Below are 24421 nucleotides of genomic sequence, written 5' to 3'. Positions count from 1 at the left end.
CCAGCATGGCCATGGCACGGTGGCTCTCACAGTGAACCAGGAGGCTAACTCTTTAAGGGAGTTGCCTCCAAAGTCCCGCAGAGAAGCCTTCCTCCCACTATGCAAATCCTGCCCACTCCACCCCTACTTGATCCCATAAGAGACCCCCCCAGAAACCCACCCATTACAAAGAACACCACCAGAGAAGGGCGCCACCGCAGTGATCCCACCAGAGACACCCCTATTGCAGAGATCCCCATTAGAACCACCCCCCATGAGAGACCCCCACCAGAAATCCGCCATTGCAGAGACCCCGCCATTGCAGAGACCCCACCATGACAGAGACCCCACCATGACAGAGACCCCACCATGACAGAGGGCACCCATAAGAGCGAGCCCCCTATATGAGAGACACCCACCAGAAATCCCCTAGTACAGAATCCCCCCATTACAGAGACCTCCACCAAAAACTCTCCACTATAGGGACCATCACCAGAAACACACAATACAAAATCGCCCATCAGAGACCCCATTATAAAATGCCTCGTTATTTCAGTGACCCCCAATTGAGACCCCCATCAGAGACCCCCACCAGAGATCTGTCAAATCAGAGAGAAAACCATCAGAACCCTCCTTTAGAGAATCCACCAGAGATCTCCCCATTACAAGACCCCCACCAGAGACTCCCCATAAGAGAGACCCCCACCAGAGCCCCCCATAATCGAGTATTCCCCATAACAGAGCCCCCCCATAACAGAGACCCCCACCAGAAACCTCCCGTTACAGGGACCCCCAGCAGAGACTCCCATTACAGAGAACCCCGCATAACAGAGACCACATAACACAGAGCCCCCCCCCCCCCATAGCACAGAGTCCCCCCAATAGCACAGAGTCCCCCACTACAGATTATGATCCCAATTATGGAGACCCCCCCCATTACGGAGACCCCCCCATTACAGAGACCCCCCCATTACAGAGACCCCCCCATTACAGAGACCCCCCCCATTACAGAGACCCCCCCATTACAGAGACCCCCCCATTACAGAGACCCCCCCATTACAGAGACCCCCCCATTACAGAGACCCCCCATTACAGAGACCCCCCATTACAGAGACCCCCCCATTACAGAGACCCCCCCCATTACAGAGACCCCCCCATTACAGAGACCCCCCCATTACAGAGACCCCCCCATTACAGAGACCCCCACATTACGGAGACCCCCACATTACGGAGACCCCCACATTACGGAGACCCCCACATTACGGAGACCCCCATTATGGAGACCCCCATTATGGAGACCCCCATTACAGACTGGAAGCTAGACAGAGACAGTAAAAATAAATCACTACTTTAAGACTCACCTGTACAATACACCTGCTGGCTCAAAGAAAGCGAAAACCCTTTTGCTGGGTTTAAACCCCCTCAGATCTTTTATCTGCAAAACGTTCATTCTCATCAATGGGAAATTGGTATTACTAGGCTGTAATTGGCAGCGTGCACACAATCCAGCTGTCTGGTTTGTTTAAATTAATTTCCTTTCACCTTGAAAGGATCTCAAGTGTCCAGCTGTGAAACTAATCACAATGTATATAAACATCTAGCTATGATTGACAGCTCTTGGACCACATCAAAGGTAGTTAACTTCTCACTTCCTCTTTATCTCTGCAGAAAGCACTTAACACCCTATTAACACACACACACTCCACACACATACTTTCATTCTCATACACACATCCACCCTCCACACCCACACACATGCATACATGTACACCCACCCAGCATGGCAGCTTGATTGTAACAATCTTGTTTTAATTCTGGTTTTGCACATGCCGCAGCCATGCCAGCTCATATGAGATGTCACCAATGCCAGGGATTAAACTCTGCTGCACACTGAAGCAAACGACAATGGTGAGTGGAAAAACAGCAAAAGAAAATGATATATTCCCCCTACCCCCTGCCCTCCGCAACCCCCCCCCCCCCCACCCATCCCCCACGAATGAAGGTTAGGTTGGAGGAAAGGAGAGCTGGGGGTAAATGTCGCAGTGAACCAGTGTGAAGGGAAGTAAGTGTTCTTTTGCTACACTCAGCTACCAGACAAATGACAAAATGTTGCATCTATCTGCATATTCAGTCTCAACCAACCCATTGCGTTTCCGGTTTAAGACTGCACGTTTTAAGACTGTAGCCAGGCCTAATTTATTTGGTGATCAGCTATTTTTGGGCTGGGTCATATTTTGTTACTTTTCAGAGCTGGTGTGTCTGTTTCACAATTTTCAAACTGCACGTTCTCGGGGCGAGCTACCATAGCAAACGAGCAAGCAGTGAGTAAGCAGTATTTGTACAGTAACACTGCACAATTTGTATCGGTACCGAACAATCTCGTCTTCATATCTAAACAAATTCTACAATGGCTGAGGCTTAAGGTCATCCTATTCAAATTTACACGGGAGGTGTGCAACCAGTATCCAGTTTCCCTCACCTCAAAGTCAGAGAAATTGCTCGATGTCAAATTTGTGTAACACTCAAAACCTTCATCTAAAATTTACTAAACTTTTAAAAGACATACAAACCGTCACATGACCTTTCTAGCCTTTGTGTCCCTTTGTCGGCAAAACTGTAAAGGCTAAAGGCACTGCAGCCAATGAGTGTCAAGCAGAGCCAAGGAACGAGATGAAAAAAATAAATGGTTAAATGGTCATTGGATAGACATATGGACGATAAGGGAATAGTGTAGATAGGCTTTAGAGTGGTTTCACAGGTCAGCGCAACATCGAGGGCCGAAGGGCCTGTACTGCGCTGTAATGTTCGGTGTTATTACCCCTGATCCTTGGAAAACCCCCAAAGATGGCAATCGCGATCAGAAACCAAACCACCGTCGACAGAAAATACAAAGTTGAACTCAACAGGTCGTATCGCCCGCTAATAACTCAGGTGCGTTCATCACTGGGCGCACAATTGTTTGTTCTATTGCTCTTCAGAGGTGTAACCATCAAGCCTCTCAAATCCACAAGAGGAAACAACTGCCGACAACCTGAGTGAGATCAGGAGCTCACCCACTGGAGAGATCGAGGGTTTAAATTTGTTGAAGGGTAGTGTACAGAAGAACAGACAGAATCAGCGAGGAAGCAGTAAACGAATGCACAGATAGTCAAACCCTAACTTTTCTAACTTCACAAGTGTTTTCTGCAGAAATTGGTCTGATGTTGAACAATCAGCTTCAGATCCTTCACATTGAATGAATAGCAGTAGAAGGGTGTTTTTCTGAATGGAAGGCTGTGACTAGCGGCGTTCCACAGGGGATCAGTTCTGGGGCCTTTGTTGTTCGTGGTGTATATAAATGATTTGGAAGAAAATGTAGCTGGTCTGATTAGTAAGTTCGCAGACGACAAGAATTGGTGGAGTTACAGATAGTGAAGAGGATTGTCAGAGGATAAGACAGGATATAAAGTGGTCAGAGTCTTGGCGGAGAACGGGCAGTTGGAGTTTAATCCGGACAAGTGTGAGGTAATGTACTTTGGAAGGTCCAATGCATGTAGGAATTACACAATAAATGGTAGAACTCTTGCGAGTTCTGACAGGCAGAGAGATCTGGGCGTGCATGCCCACCGATCACTGCAAGTGACAATGCATGTGGATAAGGTGGTCAAGAAGGCATACGGCATGCTGGCGTTCATCAGTCGGGGCATTCAAAATAAAATTTGGCAAGTTATGTTTCAGCTGTACAGGAGCTTAGTTAGGTCTCATTTGGAATATTGTGTACAATTCTGGTCGCCACACTACCAGAAGGATGTGGGTGCTTTGGAGAGGGTACAGAATGGGTTTACTAGGATGTTGCCTGGTATGGAGGGCATTAGCTATGTGGAGAGGTTAGATAAACTCAGTCTGTTCTCACTGGACCTGATAGAGGTCTACAAGTTTATGAATGGCATGGGCAGAGTGGATAGTCAGATGCTCTTTCCTAGGGTAGGTGAGTCAAGTCCTAGGGGACATAGGTTTAAAGTGCGTGGGGAAAAGTTTAGAACAGATGTGCGAGGCAAGTTTTTTTTTTTTTTATACACAGAGGGTGGTAAATATATGGAACGCGCTACCTGGGGAGGTGGTGGGAGCAGGTACGATAGTGGCATTTAAGGGGTAAATATATGAATAGGGTGGGAATAGAAGGATACGGACTCCGTAAATGCAGACAGTTTTAGTTTCGGCAGGTACCATGGTCGGCACAGGCTTGGAAGACTGAAGGGCATGTTCCTGTGCTGTATTGTTCTTTGTTCTAACTCCTTCGGGAAAAAGTATGGTTCCCAGGAAAAACTGTGTGTCAGAACATAAAATCAATCAGTGTTTGCCATTGACAAGCAGCCGCAATGTCAAATCCTTGTGATCCTCTCAAGCATCTGAACTACCTCCAGGTACCACGGATTGAGGATAGAGTTGATTTTAGCAGATTTTCCTACTGGTCAATGTCATGTTATTCACCCTGGGGTAACACGGACTGCAACGGGATGCAGTTGTACTGGAAAGCAGACACCAAACTTAGACGTTGGTTCAATACGCTTTATTGAACTTTTGTAACAGTGCACACAGCTTGCTGTGGGTTGACACTCTACTATTCTAAGTGTGCTAACTATAACTAACTGGACCAGACTAGCTCTGAGCCACGTGTAGAAGGTGCTAACTGGTATATACACCCTGACTGTCACTACAGTTGTCACCAGTGGAAAGAGGCAGAGTGCTGATGCCTCGTGTAATTTATAGTGGGAAACCCCCCCTCTAGTGTTCTGTCTGGCGATTAGTTGTGTTCTGTCCTGTGTGTTGATTGGCTGTACTGGGTTTCTGTCACTGCCGGTCTGTATCTCATTATGTGCATGAGTGCATATCATGACAGTCAACATTTGTTGTCACTGACAACCATACTCCCAGTCGTGGATTTTCATTGCGTGGAGATATTAATGTCTATTTTAATGAAAGCGGTCATCCCAAAGCTTGACCAGATTATCACCTTGTTTGGAATCCCTTAGATGTTAAGAAGTGACAATGGATCCCCATTCAACAGCAATAAATTCAGTAAATCTGTGAATTATCTAGTTTTCATTCATCAAAATATCACACCCCAGTGGCCAAGGGCTAATGGAGAAGTTGAGAGTTTTATGCCTACCGTAAAAAACCCCAGAAATGTACAGCTACAGCTGGGAGCAAGTCAGGGAAGCAAAAGGCAGCATTGCTTTCTTCACAATTATAGAGCAACTCTTCATTCAGCTACTGGAAAGCCTCCAGCTAAGTTCATCTGTGCACATCCTACGTGCACACTTCTTCCTGAGCTACCCTGCGGAGCTAAGATTAATATGTCTGCAAACACGATCAAAAACAAAAGGATCAACTGAGAGTAATGGAGCGAAACGCGATATTCAGAACTATACCACTAAAGCCAGAAGATGCAGCGCTTGTGAAACGTGATTGTCAAGTTGGAAAGTAGTCAACCCTATTTGATATCCAACCATTTGCTGTGGCCTGCACAAAATGATCACTGCTCAGTGCGGTTCAGAAATCATCCTACAAAATGGTGTCATTCTTCAAAACATTGAAAAGACCATTCGAGGGAGGCACGGTGGTGCGGTGGTTAGCACTGCTGCCTCACGGCGTCGAGGACCCAGGTTCAATCCCGGCCCCAAGTCACTGTCCGTGTGGAGTTTGCACCTTCTCCCCGTGCCTGCGTGAATCTCACCCCCACAACCCAAAAGATGTGCAGGGTAGGTGGATTGGCCACGCTAAATTGCCCCTTAATTGGAAAAAAAAAATGAATTGGGTACTCTTACGTTTATTAAAAACACACCATTTGGAAGCATTGAGTCGGAATCTGACATTGACAAATCTGATTAAGAACAGGAGTTAAATGACACCACACTTAAATGATATCCTAATCATGAGAGAAAACATCCACCAGACTTAAGTGACTACGTTATGAAGTAAACCATTTTCAGTTGGTAAACAAGTCTTTCATCTCATTGTCTTTAAGGAGTGCACTGTTAAATTAATATAAAAGTTAGAAGTTGAATGTTAAAGTTATGCTTAAGTTTATTGTTGAAGCATGTGATCTCTCTCACTTACTAAGAAGGTGAGAGATGGACTGTATTAGTGTTTTGAGAAGTAGATATTGCTCACTTCAAGTTTTCACACAGGATTGTACCAGCAGAAGGAGTTGGCAAGCAGGTAAAGAGTATGAAGAATTTTTTTAATAAATGAAGTCAGGTTTCTAGTGCACTTTTAATTCTAGGTGTCGCTGGCTGGTTCTAGTGCCAAGAATTCACACTGACCCACAAAAAACTTCAATGTTCTCAGCTCATGAATTTTAAAATCAGTGATCCCTTCCAACCTGTGCCAAGCTATTCCCCAATATTTTCTATTCCAGGAGTCCTGCCTCACCCCAGCACATCGCATCTGCCCCATTTTCCCCTGTGTTCTACATAGTATTTTCCTAATCTGTAAGGAAACATAATGAACAAGTGACATTCAATTTCTTTAAGCATATTTAATATTCAGTTTTGAGGGACGGGGGTTGTTAAAATGCATTAATAAAGCACCTTTCTTGTTGTAAAACATCCCAAACCTCTTTGAAAAGTTCCGGTATAGATATTTAACTTTAAAAGATCTAGCTTAAAACTAAAGTGGATCAAACAAAATGAATGGTTAACTAGTTGCTGATATCTCGTGTTGCATTTTGTAGCTCATCAATATTCGTGTGTTGGTCCTGGAGAATGGGCATTTCAGACAGCCAGTGTTTGCATCAAACACTCCCGGGCGATGCATGCCATGGTTAGATGTAGAGTACGGTCAGATCTGTCTGATCTGCTGCAATAATGCAACTTGAAGCCTTACATCAGCCCACACAAGCCAATCTAATGCCACTTCTCAGGGGCAGCTCATTCACTGGGACATTAAGTGAAATTGGATGTTGAATTTCAACTATGGCGATAGACAAGACAATCTGGGGTTGATCTACTTAGAGCAGAGACTGTTAAGTGGCGCTTAACAGAGGTTTATTAATAATAATAATAACAATAGCTTATTGTCGTCACAAATAGGCTTCAATGAAGTTACTGTGAAAAGCCCCGAGGTTTTCATAATTATGAAGGGATTTGATGGCATTAATAAGCTGATTCCATTGGAATGAGGGTCGGTATAACCAGAGTACCCAGAATTAAGATAATTGACAAAAGAACAAAAGGGGAAATAAAGAGTATGTTTTTTTTTAAACCGTTATGATGATCTAGTACGTGTTACCTGAAATGGTCATGGTAGCAGAATGAATGGTAACTTTCAAAATGGACGTTGGATATTTATGTGAAAAGGAAAATATACAGGATGGGGGGGTGGGGAAAGAGAGGAATGTGGGGGTGCTCTTAATTGGTTAGCTTTTTCAAAGAGACAGCGAGCCGTTTTAAGCCAAATTGCTTCCCTCTGTACAGTATGATTCTATGGATCAGAACTATCCAAACTATTTCACATAGTGCCCTTTACAGCCAGCAGGTGGAAGAAGCACCCATTCCATCAGCAAGCACTCGATTTGATTGAACACATTTTGAAAAGATAACACCACACGGGCTCCAATTGCTGTGATGGATGAAGACAGCTTTGATAAGGAGGTTTTGCTGGGTGAATTCCAAAATTGTGACAGCATGGCCCTTTGAAGCGGTCAGGCTTAATTGTCCATGTGACCAGCTCAGAACCAATTGCGTGGGAGTGCGCAAACACTGGCCTATAGTGAGAAAGTGCAGGGCCCGGGTAGTGTGGACCCCGGAGCGGGAGAAGTAAGACCTATCCAGCATTGCTATGTGTCTGTAGATAGTTGCCTTTGCCCACTGTTAATAAACCTGTTTTAGCTGTTACTTAATGTCTCTGGTGTATTGTCTAAAACCACCACATTGGCGACGTGGTAAACAATTTGATGGTTAGCCTTCAGCAGTTCAGCATTCGAAGGGGGAAAGGTGAAACCTTCAAACTTAGTTGAGAATCCGGAACCTCCAACAGTAACACCCAAAAAGTGAGGAAGATACCAATAATTGGAAAGTTAGAACTGTTCAAACCAGGGGGCCGAAGACTAGAGCCAGTACATCTAACGGCTCCACTATTTCTTCACGGCGAATGAGGTAGCAGGGGAAGACAAGCAGAAGGTGATACTTCTGACAGTTTGTGGGCCTTAAATCTATAGCCTGATCAGAAATCTTACCCGGAGGCTCCCGACTCAAAAGCCTTTGACCAGTCAGCCACTTGGGTCAAGGAATAATTTAACATAAGGCCCTCAATCGTCCTGCAGCAGTACAAATTCAACTCTGATGTTAGGGACCCACAAGAGTCCATCTCCACCTGCATAGTCAGGCTCCACCAAATGTCTGAACTGAGAGTTCAGAGCAGTGCTCAGTGATATGCTGCACGATCGCCTAGTTTGAGGTATCATCAACTTCAGTGTCCAAAAAAAAACTCCTGGCTCAAACTAAAATCACATTAGACAAAATGAGCGAGATAGTTCAGGTGGCAAAGTGTGCCGATAAAGGCACACTGAGTTTCCAACATGCCAGTGGGGAAATGAATCAGTTGTGAGGCAGTATGGCCAGCAAGTGGGAGATTAGGTCGGCTCAAGGGTGTGAAGTCCGAAATGTATGTCGATCCAGATTCGATACCCAAGTTTGTTAGGGTCAGACCAGTCCCTTTTTAAAAAAAAAAATTTATTAAAGTTTTTTAACAAAACAAAACAATTTTTTCCCCTTACAAACAATAACCCCCCCCCCCGTAACAAAATAACACAAACTCACCCTGAGCAAGATATATACATGGTAAGATTATATATTTACAGAGCTTTATACACTGGCTCTCGCCCATTCGTGCCAGTTTCCCCCACCCTCCATGTTATCCCCCGCTCGTCCGTCCCCTCAAGCAATCTCTCGTTTCCCCCCCCCCCCCCAGGGGTCAGACCAGTCCCTTACGCCATGCATCAAAAGGTCAAAGCTGAGCTAAAGTGATTAGAGGAACTGGAAATCATTAAACCAGAGCAATATCCGAGCGAGCAGTCCCTGTGCTGAACCCAGGCTAATCAATAAGAATATGTGGTGACGCTAAGCTCACCGGTCCACCCAGGTGGATAAGAACCTGAACGCCCCCCGCAAATTGAGGACCAATCTGGGAATTCTCACCTATTCCAAGCTGGACCTCAGCCACACGTACATGGAGTTGGACTTAGACGAGGAGTCCCAAAGGTACTCCACAATCAATACACACAGGGGCCTATTTCTGTACATGAGACTACCTTTCAGCATTTCCTTGACTTGCACTATTTTCCAACATACCATTCAGGGTATCCCAAAAGTGATGGTCTCCCTATCACTGGACTCACACACAGAGATCACATGTCAAGTTTGGAAGAGGTATTAAAGAGGTATAGAAATGCGAGGCTCCCCCTTAAACATGAGAAATGTACCTTCCAGGCCACAGAAGTCACTTACTTGGGGTTCCAAATGGAAGCCATAGGTCTATATTCACTCAGAAAACTTCAAAGCTATACGAGAGGTCCCAGGAACGTAGCCAAGCTGAAATCTTTCCTGGGAATGGTGAACTAACATGACAGGTTTGTTCCAAACCTGGCACCACTACACCAATTTCTAAAGAAACAACAACGTTGGCAAAGGAAGGAGCAGCAACAGGAAGCTTTCCACTTGGTAAAACAAACTCAGCATTCTTCGAACCGCTTAGTTCAATTCAACCCGGAGACACCAATTGTTCTCACATGCGACACCTCGCCTTACGATCAAGAGGCCATTTGCCTTTGCCTCAAGGACCCTCTCTGAAGCAGAGCGAATTTACGCCCAAATCGAACAGGAGGGACTGGTTGTCATGTGTGAGAAAAAAGTCCACCACTTGTATTCACTGCCGGCGATTCGTCACAATAACCAACCATAAACTGCTATTGAATCGTTTGAGGGAGGACAAACCAATATCCCCAACTGCCTCCGCCAGGGTGCAGCCTGGGCCTTGCCGCTAACAGCCGACAACTAAACCTTCCAGCACAGGCCTGGCACACAAATCTCTCAGGTGGATGCATTCAGTCGACTCCTCATGCCAAAGCAGGTGGCACAACCGCCAGTATGCCAAGAAATCAGCTTGGCGCTGAACATCTTGGATGTATTGCCAGTGTCGTCCGGACATATACGGAATTGGACTCGGTAAGATCCGGTATTATCAAAGGTGAAACAGGTGATACAAACAGGTTGGCACCACGAGAACTCCAAACGGTTGAGATTTAACTTAACCCACAGGGATGAACTACTCTGCGAAGATGGAGTTATACTTTGGCACTCTTGAGTCATTGTGCCACCTCCAGTGAGGGAACCCCTCTTACACGAATTACATGCCGCCCAGCCAGGCCAAACAAAGATGAAGATACTGGTCAGGAATCGATAAAGTTATTGCGGAAATGGTACAGCAATGCATTCCCTTCCAAACTCACCAATCATTACGTCCTTCGACCAATCTCCATCCCTGCGAGTGGCTGGGATGCCCATGGCCCAGAGTGCATGTGCAGTCCCTTTCTTTTCTTGGTAGACGCTCATTCTAAATGGCTATCCATTCAAGAGATTTTTAAAAATGCAATGAGGAAGCAATCAGACCAGCCATTGCACCAACGGTTGGCCAACATCCTATTGGCCTACAACACAACCCCCCCACCACGAGGGTCATGCGGCGAAACTGCTTATGGGCTGTGGCCTTAGAACTCGTTTGGACTTGCTATTTCCAAATTTGGCAGGGAAGGTGGAGGCACGTCAGGCCTCCCAGAACAATCAACATATTTCAGAAAAGGGTGACAGATCATCCCAGGTGGGTGGCCTGGTTCTAGTTCGGAATTTCACCTCAGGTCCACTCTGGTTAGCCGGTTGTGTCCCAATCGGGACCCATATAATAGGTGGTCAATGTTAATGGTAGGACTCTGCGGAAGCATGTCAATCATGTGAGGAGCCAGGGGAGGGGTGAATACCTCCATTCCAGATCAGGTGGGTCCAACTAATGCCGCCGGCGTTCCAGAACGGAGGGAGCCGGGAATTTCAGAGTTCGCACCGCCAGCAATCCAGGTGGGGGTTGGTAAGGCGAGCAGCCCCACAGAAGCGGTGAAGGCATCTGAACTGTTGTTAATATGTAAAGTTAAAGCGCATGGGAGTACAGGTACTGTCCTGAGGCAGATAGAAAGCTGGTTAGCAGACAGGAAGCAAAACGTGAGAATAAATTGGTCTTTTTCTGATTAGCAGGCAGTGACTAGTGGGGTATCGCAGGGATCTGTTCTCGCACCCCAATTGTTCACATTATATATTAATGATTTGAACGAAGGAACTAAATGTATTATCTCCAAATTTGCGGATGATACAAAGTTGGGTGGGAAGGGTGAGCTGTGGGGAGGATGCAGAGATGCTTCAGTGGGATTTGGACAGGCTGAGTGAGTGGGCAGATGCACAATAATGTGGACTAATGTGAAGTTAACTGAGTAGCAAAAATAGGGAGGCAGATTATAATTTGAATGACTCCTCAGTCTCATTGCTCCCATTTGGCCAGTAGAGCACTTCTTTTGTCTACCTCAAACTGGACTCGATTCCTAATGGTTTGCATGCAGGCACTTCCGTATCGCCTTTCCCCCCTCCTTTAGGGATGGTGTCTCTGGTTTACTTGTACAAGATGGCATCCTTGGCAATCACAGCACTCGGGATTTTCAGCACCCCCCCCGACCCGTGTTTTGTGACAGCGGAGGTGGCCAGTCATTGGCCATTGTTCACATCCTCCGCTGGGTGAGTCCTTGATGGTTTCAAGCCACCCACCCTTTCACCACAACTTTCTGTAGCGCTTGAAGGGCTGCCTCTTGTCAGACAGTTTGCTTGACCCGAGTAAGAGGCTTGCCTGTTTGTTTCAATGTCTCAGCTGGCTTGATGACTTCTAGAGCATGTTGCGCTGTTGCTTCGGGTTGAAGGAGAGCATCAAGATTTTTAAAAAATAAATTTAGAGTACCCAACTCTTTTTTTCCCAATTAAGGGCCAATTTATCGTGGCCAATTCACCTACCCTGCACATCTTTTTGGGTGTGGGGGTGAGACCCACGCAGACACGGTGACAATGTGCAAACTCCACACGGACAGTGACCCGGGGCCGGGAGCGAACCCGGGTCCTTGGAGTTGTGAGGCAGCAGAGCTAACCATAGTGCCACCATTCGGGCAGCACGGTAGCATAGTGGTTAGCACAATTGCTTCACAGCTCCAGGGTCCCAGGTTCGATTCCGGCTTGGGTCACTGTCTGTGCGGAGTCTGCACGTTCTCCCCGTGTGTGCGTGGGTTTCCTCCGGGTGCTCCGGTTTCCTCCCACAGTCCAAAGATGTGCAGGTTAGGTGGATTGCCATGCTAAATCGCCCTTAGTGTCCAAAATTGCCCTTAGTGTTGGGTGGGATTACTGGGTTATGGGGGTAGGGTGGAGGTGTGGGCTTGGGTAGGGTGTTTTTTTTTGTTTTTTTTTTTAAATTTTATTCTCCTTTTTCACATTTCTCCCACATTTACACCCATCAACAATAAACAATAATCAGCAAGATACGTCAATCCCCATAATAACAACGATCCCATCCGCCCACCAACCCCCAAACCTCAACCCGCATGTTTACCCAAACAAATGACAAAAAGGAATCAGGGATTACCCGCAGTCACCCTTAATCTACACAGCTCCCCCCCCCCACCCCCACCTACGCCATCCAGCCTCTGAGAGTACCGTACATGATACCCCAGAGTTGTACACCCCCCCACCCCAAGTCTCCAGCTCCTCCTGTACACTGCCTCTTGTAAAACTCCTGCTCCCAACCTCGGTTCCCTCACCCCAACCTTCCACCCCGGCTAGACCACTCGGACCCTGTTCTGCCAGGCTCCGATGGCCGCAGCCCCTCCCCCCACCTCACTCCCGTTCACTGGCCGGCTTAAACCGGCCAGCGTGGAGGCCCCCGCCCAGGTCCCTTTCCCGGCCCTAGGAAAGCCCAAAGATCCCCTTTTAGCCCACAAACCCCGCATATCCACCTACACCCCAAAGAGCCCTCATTTCAAGTGAAAGTCCCGTCCCTTCCCTTGTCCAAATATATACAACATTGGCTCCTTTAGCCTCTACACCCGCGCGCAGTGATACAAAAAATAAGAAAATACAGTCATGAGGTTACATCGGCACATGGCCATTCCTCAATTTGTCAGTTCTGCCACAGTCCTTCTGCCTTCGCAAACTCCTCCGCTGCTTCCGCCGTTCCAAAATAAAAGTCCCCGAGCTTATTAGTCACCCTCAGCTTCGCTTCTGCTTGGCCCAGCTCAGGACCTTCTCCTTCACTGTAGCTACGGAAGCACAGAGTCACTGCTCTTGGCGGCTCACTCGCCTTTGGTACAGGCCTCCATGATCGATGAGCCCGATCCAGTTCATATCGGGAGGGATCCTCCCCCTCCCCCAACAGTTTTGCCAGCATCGCGGCAAAATACTCAGTCGGCTTCGGTCCTTCAACTCCTTCGGGCAGCCCCACAATCCTCAAATTCTGTCGTCTGGATCTGTTTTCCAGGTCTTCCATTTTTCCTCGCAGATCCTTGTTAGTGTCCATCACCTTCCGCATCTCTTTCCCCATCGAGGCAAGTTGATCACCGTGCTGCAATAACGTCTCCTCCACTTCCTTCAGCGCCTCCCCTTGCTCTCGCACCTCCACCACTGCGCTCGCCACCGCCGTCGTCGTCACCGGGGAAACCGCCTCCTCCACCAGCACACTCAAAACCTCCCTCATCTCCTTCCTCACCGTCTCCATGCATTTCGCAATCTGCTCCAACTGCTTTTCGAATTCCGCAGCCATCACCTTAGTTATTTCTTCAGCCGTAAGTAATGCGGCCTTCCCTGGTGCTCCAGCCTCCATTTTCTTTGCTGACCCCGCGGTGACCTTTCCACTTCCCAACAGACTTTCAGCCGTTTTTTTCACGGCCGTTTTTTTAACATCCTTCTTCTCTGTGCGCTGTCTCCGAACTTTTACTGCCGTCGCTGGCCCTAGGACCGGGCGTTACTCCCAGACAATGCCGTTCCTGAACGGGAGCCCTCCAACACGCGACTGCCTCCCGCCCGCCGTCACCGGAAGTCCGGTAGGGTGCTCTTTCAAAGAGTCGGTGCAGACTCGATGGGCCGAATGGCCTCCTTCTGCACTGTAAATTCTAGTAGAACATCAAGTTAACGCGAATAATCCGATAGACACTGGTGCTATGTGCAACATCATAAACCTTTGCAGGCAGACCTGTGAGAAGTTGCTCAAGGTGGTGACCAAAGGATTAAGCTGCCAAAGGTCAGGTTGAATCGATGAGATGGAACAATTCTGTTTCTCTCTCCACAGATACTGCCAGACCTGAACATTTCTCGCATTTCCTATTCTTATTTCAGATTTCCGACAGCGTTTTGCTTTTGTGTTAAGTTTCGTTGTAAGACTCCGTTCTGAAATAATTATTGACAGAATCATTCGTTTTGGGCCGAACCTTGATTGAGCAAAGGCATCCAGCAGCATGCTCCCTTAAGTTGTTTTCCCGCGCCCTTCAGTTCCAGTATAATTCGCAACATAATTTTGTAATTTTGTTGGAAATGCGAGCTGATAACAGTGCAGCAAGGCCAAATGAGCATCTGGGACCAACAGTCTATCTGCTTAACAATGGATATTTAAAGATTTGGAAAGAGACAGAGATATAGCAGGATAAGGCTGATTGTGAGACAAAGACAAATGTGGTACAGCAAGAGATTTCCAGCTCTGCTGTGGTGGGGATTCACCGCAGGCGTTAGAGTGGGTCAGCCAAAAGTCCGTGAACTTTTAGCACGACTGGAAAATCCCAGCCAAAGAGTGGGAAAGAAAGACTGGATGAACAGAGAGAGAAATCAGACAAAGCAAAGAACTGAAAAAATGAGAGATTAAAAAGGTTGATTTTTTTTTTTTAAACATTGAAGAACAATGTAATAAATACAGGAATGAGATTTCAGTTTAAATGGTTCCCTTTCTGATTTGATTTATTATTGTCACATGTATTAGTATACAGTGAAAAGTATTGTTTTTTGCATGCTGTACAAACAATGCATACCGTACATAGGGAAGGAAGGAGAGACTGCAGAATATAATGTTACAGTTATAGCAAGGTGCAGAGAAAAGATCAACTTAATACAAGGTAGGTTATCGCTAAATCTGTAAGTAATTGAATTAGAACATTGTTAGAGAGTTTAAAAAAGAGTTAGAATGAAGTTTTAGAAGCATAGAACGAGATAAAAGATAGAATTAGAGGGTATGCTGGGCACAGCTTACAAGAAGCTTCTGGGCTGGAGAAATGGTATTGCATTAACAATTAACACGTCATTGCCATGCTAATTCTGATCATAAACTGGCCAGAAAAGTCGAGAGTTACGTAACTCTACAGAATTTCTATTAGTCCCCTAAACTTGCTGGCCGCTATGCACATCAACAACGACGCTCACAGTGAATCTTTGGCCCAATGAGTTACATGAATCACCCGCTTCTCACACTATCTAGAATTCAGTGTGTGCACACAGAAAATCACAGTAGCAAAAGTATCACCTGCCCCACAACAGATCACACCTTTCCTGCTAAAATATTCAATGTAAAGCTTGCCCAAAAGATGGATCCTTGGCATTAAAGGATCATAAAATCCCTAACAGTGCTGAAGGACACCATTTGGCCCATCGACTCTGCACCAGCCCTTGGAAAGAGCACCCTATTTAAACCTTACTTTAGCTCACGTCTCCATGCTGCCCCCATAACCCAGTAACCCCACCTAACCTGTTGGACACTAAGGGGCATTTATCATGGCAAATCCACCTAACCTGCACTTCTTTGGCCTATGGAAGGAAAGCGGAGCACCCGGAGGAAACTCACGAAGACACGGGGGAAAAGTGCAAACACCACGGAGACAGTCACCCGAGGCCGGAATTGAACCCAGGTCCTTGGAGTGGTGAGACAGCCGTGCTAACCACCGTGCCACAGTGGCACATCTTGCTAAAGCCTTGCTGTAAAGACATCAAAGCTTGCCTCGGAGTGATGGCTTGATGTTGAACAAGAATGTGGCTGGACAATTCTTTTCGGAGAGGGGGCCAGCTCTAAAGACAATTGCTCACTGCACACTTATGAACCGTGAAATAAAGAGGGAACCGGGCAGAATTCTGCTATTTGTCCGCAATAAAATGTCACAGCACAGCTGCGTTGTTCAGCAAAGGCTCCCCATCGAACAAATTGGCTGAAAGGCTTAGAATTTCAAACCAGCACTTGCAAAGAGAACAAGGACAATCAGTGATTATGGGGGCATTATATATATGTTTGTTATACCCAAGCAATTAAGAAGGTTTGTAATGATCTCTAAAGAAGTTCAAAGACAATACTACTGCACCTTTAGAATTTTTTCAAGAGATGTGGATATCACTGGCTAGGCCAGCCTTTATTGCCCATCCCTAATTGCCCTCGAGAAGGTGAGGGTGAGCTGCCTTCTTGAAACACTGCAGTCCAGGTGGTGTAGGTGCACCCACGGTGCTGTTAGTAAGAGAGTTGCAGAATTTTGACACAGTGACAGTGAAGGAACGGTGATATAGTTACAAATCGGGATGGTATGTGGCTTGGAGGGGAACTTGCAGGTGGTGACATTCCTATGCAGCTGTTGCCCTTGTCTTTTTAGATGGCAGAGGTTGCGGGTTTGGAAGGTACTGTTGAAGGAGCCTTGGTGAATTATTGTAGTTCACCTTTCAGATGGTACACCCAGTGTGTCAGTGGTGGAGGAGGGCGTGAACGTTGATCGTGATAGGGTACGAATCCAGTGCGCTATTTTAGATGGTATCAGGTTTTTAAGTGCTTTTGGAACTGCGTAGATCCAGGCAAGGGGAGAGTATTCCATCACACTCCTGACTCGTGCCTTGTAGATGGGTTGCAGGCTTTGTAAATTCAGGAGGCGAATTATTCGCCACAGAATTCCCAGCCTCTGACCTATTCTTGAAGCCACAGTACTTGGTCCAGTTCGGTTTCTGGTCGATGGTAACCCTCAGGATGTTGTTGCTGGTGGATTCATCAATGTTAATGTCGTTGAATGTCTCGGGAAATGGTTGGATTCTCTCTTAGAGATGGTCATCGCCTGGCACTTATTGGCCATAAAACCTTCATTTAATGTTAATTTGTGCCAGATTACTAAGCGACAAAGAACAAGTGGATAAAAATTCAACAGCACACAGCAAGATTCCACAAACAACAATGAGGTAAAGGCCACATAAACTGATTTCTTTTTCTGAGTGATGTTGGTTGGAGGATTAATATTGGCAGGACACCAGGGTAAGCTCCCCTGATCTTCTTTGAATAACATCATGGGATCGTTTCTGTTCTCTCGAGTAAGGAGATGGTATCTGGACTTACTGTCTAATCAAAACGGCTCCTTCCGATGGCCTAGCTCTCCCCCAGTACTGTGTTGAAGTCTAAAGGCTGTATTACGTTTATGTTATTAATACAACACCGGAACAGTGACTATCTGCAAGGGTGCGACTTGCTCATCCAGTAACTATTTGCAAAATAAATTTATGCAAATATAAAAATTGTATCAACACAGTATAGCAACATAATAGTTACAGTCTTCATGCAGAATAGAATACCAAACAATGCTGTAATCGCGGAAACAACGTTTACTGCGATGACCTATACTAGTGCACAAGGTGGATTAATGCGACAATGTGTTTTACGGGCGGCACGGTGGCACAGTGGTTAGCACTGCTGACTCACAGCACCAAGGACCCGGATTCAATTCCGGCCTGTGTGGAGTCTGCACGTTCTCCCCGTGTTTTTGTGAGTTTCTTCCGGTTGCTCCTGTTTCCTCCCACACTCCAAAGGATGTGCAAGTTTGGTGGATTTGCCATTCTAAATTGCCCCTTAGTGTCCACAGATGTGTAGGTTAGGTGGGGTTATTTGGTTAAAGTGGGGGGGGTGGACCTAGATAGAGTGCTCTTTCAGAGGGTTGGTGCAGACCCGATGGGCCAAATGGTCCCCTTCTGCACTTTTGAAGTTGTATAGACATTCTGACAAGGAGAAGGAGTCGGCTATTCAGACCTTCGAACCTGCTCTGCCATTTAACAAGGTCATGGCTCATCTAATAGTAACCTCAAAATGGCATTCTGTCAATGCCCGATAACCTATTACCCTCTTGCTTATCAAGATTCCAGCCACCTCTACCTTAAAATTATTAAAAGATTCTGGGTGGGATCTACCGGTCACGTTGCGCCTGAAAAACAGCGCAGCGCAACGTGACCGGTAGATGCCGGGTGACCCCACTTCCGGGATCTAACCAGCTCGCCACGCAATGAGAGACGTCGCAGTGTAAACCCCGACCATTGTGGGTGGGATCACTTTCTGAAAAATCTGCATATTAGAATGGGACAACTAGTTTCACTCGAATACGTGTTCCCGAGATCTAACCAAATGCTGGTCTCCACAAATAGGGACCAGATGGAACAGCACTCGTGGGGGTCTCCAAGGCAATTGGAAGCCCTCCCCCAGGTGCATACCCTCTCGGCAGGGTGATACATTGTCACTGCTGGTGCCACCTGGGCACGCTGGCACTGCCAGCTTAGCACCACCAGCCTAACACCCTGGCAGTGCCATCTGGATGCCAGTCAGGCACTGCCAGGTTGCGAGACTAACAATGCCAAGCTGGAATTTTTTGTGTGGCAGTGACTGGGCCGGGTTGTGTCCTGGGGCGGTGCAGGGGGGTCCGGGGACCCCATTATAGTGAGTTGGGCTTGGAGGATTCTGGGATCACATTAGAGGGCTCAAGAGATTTTTAAATGGCGTCCCAATCTCTCGCTGCTCCGAGGAGTTCGAGCGAGCGGGGCTCCTCAGTACAGAAAGCGGGGCAAAGTACGGCCTTGTCAGGGAGTTCCCGACTGAAGCCTTTTATCTACCCGGACAGGTGTTAAATAGCGGGGCGTTTCTCAGCGCTCCAAACGCTGGGAAAATCCGGCTAATCCTGCGCTATGGGACTCTGTCCCCATTCAGGTAGATGGCGACTCTGTTTCCACCACCTTTTCAGGAAGAGAATTACGTGGCTACCAAGATTTCAGGGTTTTTCTTAACCTCTTCATATTGAATGGAGAGGCATTTGGTCAAATGTGTGCCAGAAACCCCACTTACAGGTTTCAGCAGTTATTAACCAATTCGGACCTAAAATGATCAGAGTGTGCTGGGTGTTCCAAAGAGGGAAGGATTCTATTCCCATGAATCAATATCTATGGACTTAAACTCAAAGAAAACACAGTGAATAAATGATTTCCATTGATCTAGAACCTTCAGGGCATCCCAAAGTGTTTCAGAGACAATGAGTACTTTTGAAGTCATCATTGCTGGGAAGTAGGAACAGGAGCAGCCAATCTGTGCACAGCAAGTTCCCTCAACTAGCAATGTGATTAATAATGACAAGGTCATCTGCCTTTGTAATGTTGATTGATGGATAGATGGCGATAGATAATTCCTCTAACTTTCTTCACTGACTAAAGAGCACTCTTCCTTACTCTCACTGATACCGGAACGGTAGATGTAATCTGATTTTCTCGAGGAAATTAAGGACAAGCAATAAATGCCGGCCTTGCCAGTAACACCCATATCCCATTATCACAGTAAAAGGAGTCTGTAATGGAAATAAACAGGCAGTTTGCTTGAAAGTGGGCATGTGATGAAAACATCAGGGAGCTCAGATCTTGGTGATCTCTTTGCCCCAGAAATGGGGAGTGAAAAGAAAGTATCCACAGCACATTGAAATTTGCATTTTAGATAAACTAAGTAAAATTTCTCGTCGCAGGGCGGCACGGTGGCGCAGTAGTTAGCACAGCTACCACACGTGGTAGCTGTGCTAACCACTGCACCACCGTGCCGCCCTGCGACGAGAAATTTTACGTGGATGTGCAGGGTCGGTGGATTGGCCACGCTAAATAGTCCCTTAATTTTTAGAGTGTGCTGGGTGTTCCAAAGAGGGCACCCCCCCCCCCCCCCGCCCCCGCACGGTGCCACAGTGGTTAGCACTGGGACCCGGGTTCGATTTGACTGTCTATGTGGAGTTTGCCTGTTCTCCAGGTGTCAGTGTGGGTCTCCTCCGGGTGCTCAGATTTCCTCCCACAGTCCAAAGATGAGCTGGTTAGGTGGATTGGGCATGATCAATGTACGGGGTTAAAGTGCTCTTTTGAAGGGTCGGTGCAGACTTGATGGAGCGAATGGCCTCCCTTCTGCACTGTAGGGTTTCTATGGTTAAATACTGTTAAAAGTATGGATATGAAGTATATTATTGGAAGTGACTGTAGTAATAGTGTGTTCAGGACTGAAAGAGTTAATGTGGAACTGGGGAAACAGTGCTGTCCACATGATGATGTTAAAGAAGTCACATGACTAGGTAAATGGCGATAGCTCATGGCTTGGACTGAAGATGCCTGCAGTGTTGTATATCAGTTCATAGTTATGTTCAACAATAAATAGCTGCTGTTTAGACTCTATCCCTAGGAGCCTCTTCCACAAAGAACAACAACAACATACAAGTGATTGATGATGCTAAACCCGTAATATCTACCGCAAAACCTGGGAGAAAACCTGGCTTCTGGGAGTACTTGCAGCTTTTACGGAAAAAGATTTAATGGCAGCATTGAAGTACAACGATCCTTCCAAGACTATTTCTAAACTTATTCATTGATCCCCATTCATGATTCCATGTGATTACCAGGATGGTTAATGTTGAACTAGATGAACCATGGCCTCCCGTCATCCATAATTTCTTATGTTTCTTTCACACCCAATATTATTCTTTAAACATGACTTAATCTCACTGCCCTTTAAAGTGCTTGATTCAGTTTGCAATGAATTTCAACTGTAATTTCCCCAACAGATTAAATACTTCCTGCTTTCCTTCCGTGGTTCTCCCAAGTGTTGCATTCAATTAACTATCTTAATACACTCCCTAGCCTCTTGCTCTGGCAGAGGGCAATATTGTTGAGTCATTGTTCTTCTTGCGTACTTTAAGGTTGAACACTGTCTTTCCTTCCTTTGTACTGTACATGGTCAAAATCCTGAATCACTCTCCAATCACAATTTATCTGTCCAATCCTGCGCCATGTCGAGAAACATGTTCTCCCATTCTCATTAGTTGTTGCCTAATTGTCTTCCTAGTTTATTTTTGGATAATTGAAATCTCCCATGATCAATGTTCTGTTTCCGGCACCCCAAAATGTGTAACGCAGTTTTCCTAAATCTCTTTTCCTTCTTCTCAGAGGATCCACAGCAATTCTTAACGACTTTTGTCCCTCAGATCTCAACCCATATTATTTCAGTTGTCTCACTCAGCACTTGTATCATTTCTCCCTGTGGATACAGAGAGCTCTGGTGCTGTTGGGCCACTTCACCCCTACTGTTTGTCCCTACTGTAGACTGTACATCTAGGAGGTCCTAGGACTCGGTAGGTAGTACCCCTGAACCAGAAGCCCTAGATTTTAATGTGGATGCAGCATTCATAACCCAGATCAACAGGTTGATAATCAGCCTGTTAATCCTTCTAACATTCTACCACTATTCCCCAAAGGGAAAAAATATAGAAGAAACAAACTTTACATTTGATATTTTAGTCTTCAAAATCTTATTTTTACCCAAATCCCTGTTATTTTTGCTACACTCACCTTTCCTCTGACATTTCTTTCCAGTTCCACAAATTTGTGTTCCATGTTCCTATTCTTGTATAAATATAAACAGATCAAACCCCTCTTAACTCTCTTATGAGAAGTAGGCCATTCAGCCCATCGAGTCCGCTCTGCCATTCAATGCGATCATGACTAATCTGATGTGATAATCCTCAATTCCACTTTCCCGCCTTATTCCCATAGCCCTCGATTTCCTGACTGATTAAAAATCTGTCTATCTCAACCTTGAACAGACTTAACGATTCAGCCTCTGCAGCAAAGAATTCCAAAAATTCACTCCCCTCAGAAAATAAATTCTTCCTCATCTCTGTCAAGGGGCAACAACCTCTCAGCACCTACCCTTTCAAGCAAGCAAGCAAGCACCCCCCCCCCCCCCCCGCCCCCGCCGAGAATTGTATATATCTCAAACTACACCTAACTCCTGCTTGAACTGTAATGTTAATCTCAGCAACCTGTCCCACTAACTTGTCCTTTGGATTTCTGATTCACTATTGTTCTCTTTGATGGATGAATCCTTCACCATAATGAATCAGCTCCACTTGGTCACTTCCCTTGGCAAATCAAGAATTTTTCAATTCATCCACGCAAAACAAAGGCACTTTCCTAATCTTTCCTCAAAATAAAGTCTTGAAGCTTGGAATCACTCATTGTTCACCTCTGGAGCATGGTTATAGTTGTGTATTGATGGCAGAGTGGCCAAGAAGGGTCAAACTCAGACTTCAGCTAACTGCAATGGTTTGTAAATCTGTGCATCACAGCCCATGAAACCAGCCACTCAAATCTCAAACAAGTTACTCAAATCCCTTCAGCGCTAAAAACATGGTCAGAAGACACAGCGAGTGGTCCGGGTCTGGAATGCACGACCTGGAAGTGCAGTGGGGGTAGATTCAATTGAGGCATTCAAGAGGGAATCAGATGATTATTTGAAAATAAACAATCTGTAGAGTTTTTAAAAAGAATTAAGGGGCAATTTAACATGGTCAATTCACCCACCCTGCACATTTCTGGGGGGGGGGGGTGAAATTCACACAGACACGGGGAGAATGTACAAATTCCACACGGACTGTGACCTCGGGCTGGGATCGAACCAGAGTCCTCAGCGCTGCGAGGGAAACAATCTGCAGTTACCGGTTGAACACAGGAGGATAGAACCAGGCGAAATGTTCATTTGGAGTTTGAAGTCCCAAAAGACTTGCTTTTTAGGTGAATTGGACATTCTGAATTCTCCCTCAGTGTACCCGAACAGGCGCCGGTGTGTGGCAACTAGTGGATTTTCCCAGTAACTTCATTGCGGTGTTAATGTAAGCCTACTTGTGACAATAATAAAGATTATACTATCATGGAGAGCCAACCTTTGTTCTATTCTTACCTTTCTGCTCATATACCTATCTGCCAGTCAGCACCTTCTTCTGAATTTAGCACAGGGATTAACATTCCCTCTGTTTTATGTCCAAAACATTGTTGTGCAGCCTCTCCGAGCTCACACCTATCCCTGCCTTTGCTTCGCCCCCTCTTAAACAGTATCAAATCAACTCCCTCTCTAATTCTGAAGAAGTTCTGCGGGCTCAAAAACGTTAACGTTGTCTCTTTCTCTGTTCACAAATGCTGCCAGAGCTGCTAAGTCCCCCACCCCCCCAAGCAGCATGTTCCGTGTTTTCGATTATTGTTCATTTGGGAGAGCAGGTGCAGGCACAATGGGCCGAGTGGCCTGCCTCCTGTGACTCCGGGCAGCATTTAAATAGTGCGCAGGGTGACTGAGAGCGGTGGACACATTTCACAGAGATCGAACATGAGCAATTTCCCTCCTTCCCCACCAAACCCCATGTGGGAATAACAACAAAACTTTTTTTTTAATTCAATAATCACAAGTGGGCTCTAATTGAAGAATTCCCTGAGTCAGGTCCGACACAGGGTTCCCAAATCCCTCCTGTGAACACTGGAAGACCAGTTGGTGCGTGGGGGCCACAATAAACATTCATCGCTGACACTACAATCTCAAAGAATGGCTTTAAGAGAGTTAATTTCAGTAAAGAGGGAGGTCGCTACAACTTGATAGCCGCTAATTCAACTAAAAAATACAGCGTTTAACAAACGAGTACGTTCATCCTCGGCGTTGCTCACCTCAGTCCACTTTATATTAGTGTCTCTGCCATTCAGTTCCTAGGTTACGCACATTTCCAATACATCGAAACAGGTTCCAGCGTCTCCATAAACTTAGCAGCTTGAAAACAGAGCAGGATCACATCCACCCACCTACAATGGAATGGCAAATACTGCCCTCGGCAGCACTGTTCCATCCCCTGGGCGCGTTAAGAGGCAGCGCCCCCAGGGACGCAGCCCCCATTTGCCTTCGCTTCCCCTCTCCGCCTCTCAGCTGTGACTTGCTGCCTGAAGATGTTGCAAGTGGACACAGCCACTATGGAAACTGGCAGCTGCTCCTCAACGCGCAGCTCAGGGTCCTAACGCTCACCTACTACACACCTGCCCGCCGGCCTTCACCCGTGTGGCCACCCATGGAGTCGACAGGACAACCGAGCCGTGCTGGGGGGGGGGGGGGAGGAGTGAAAAAGGGGGAAAATCTGTAGAGACTGTATAGTTGATTGTTGGGAAGTATGTTTCCCGAGGTGTTTATTGGCTGTAACCTGCTTTGATGCATGCTTGTAATAATACATTTCAAAAAAGACAAC

General features: G+C 46.3%; 1 protein-coding gene across 3 annotated transcripts in view; it reads right to left on the bottom strand.

The window, feature by feature from the left end:
* The window catches only part of zdhhc11 (zDHHC palmitoyltransferase 11), a 210534-nt gene extending 186414 nt beyond the window's left edge, over positions 1-24120 (bottom strand). For 2 of the 3 annotated variants that reach the window (XM_072509866.1, XM_072509864.1), the window contains exon 1: positions 23856-24120. The gene's annotated coding sequence lies outside the window, so the exon portion shown is untranslated. The remainder of the gene's footprint in view (positions 1-23855) is intronic. The other variant, XM_072509867.1, reaches the window with a different exon arrangement.
* Between the last annotated feature and the right edge of the window lie 301 nt (positions 24121-24421).

The sequence above is a fragment of the Scyliorhinus torazame genome, chromosome 6 (genome assembly GCF_047496885.1).
Source record: "Scyliorhinus torazame isolate Kashiwa2021f chromosome 6, sScyTor2.1, whole genome shotgun sequence".
NCBI classification, from domain to species: domain Eukaryota; kingdom Metazoa; phylum Chordata; class Chondrichthyes; order Carcharhiniformes; family Scyliorhinidae; genus Scyliorhinus; species Scyliorhinus torazame.
This window is presented reverse-complemented; position numbering and strand designations above follow the sequence as displayed.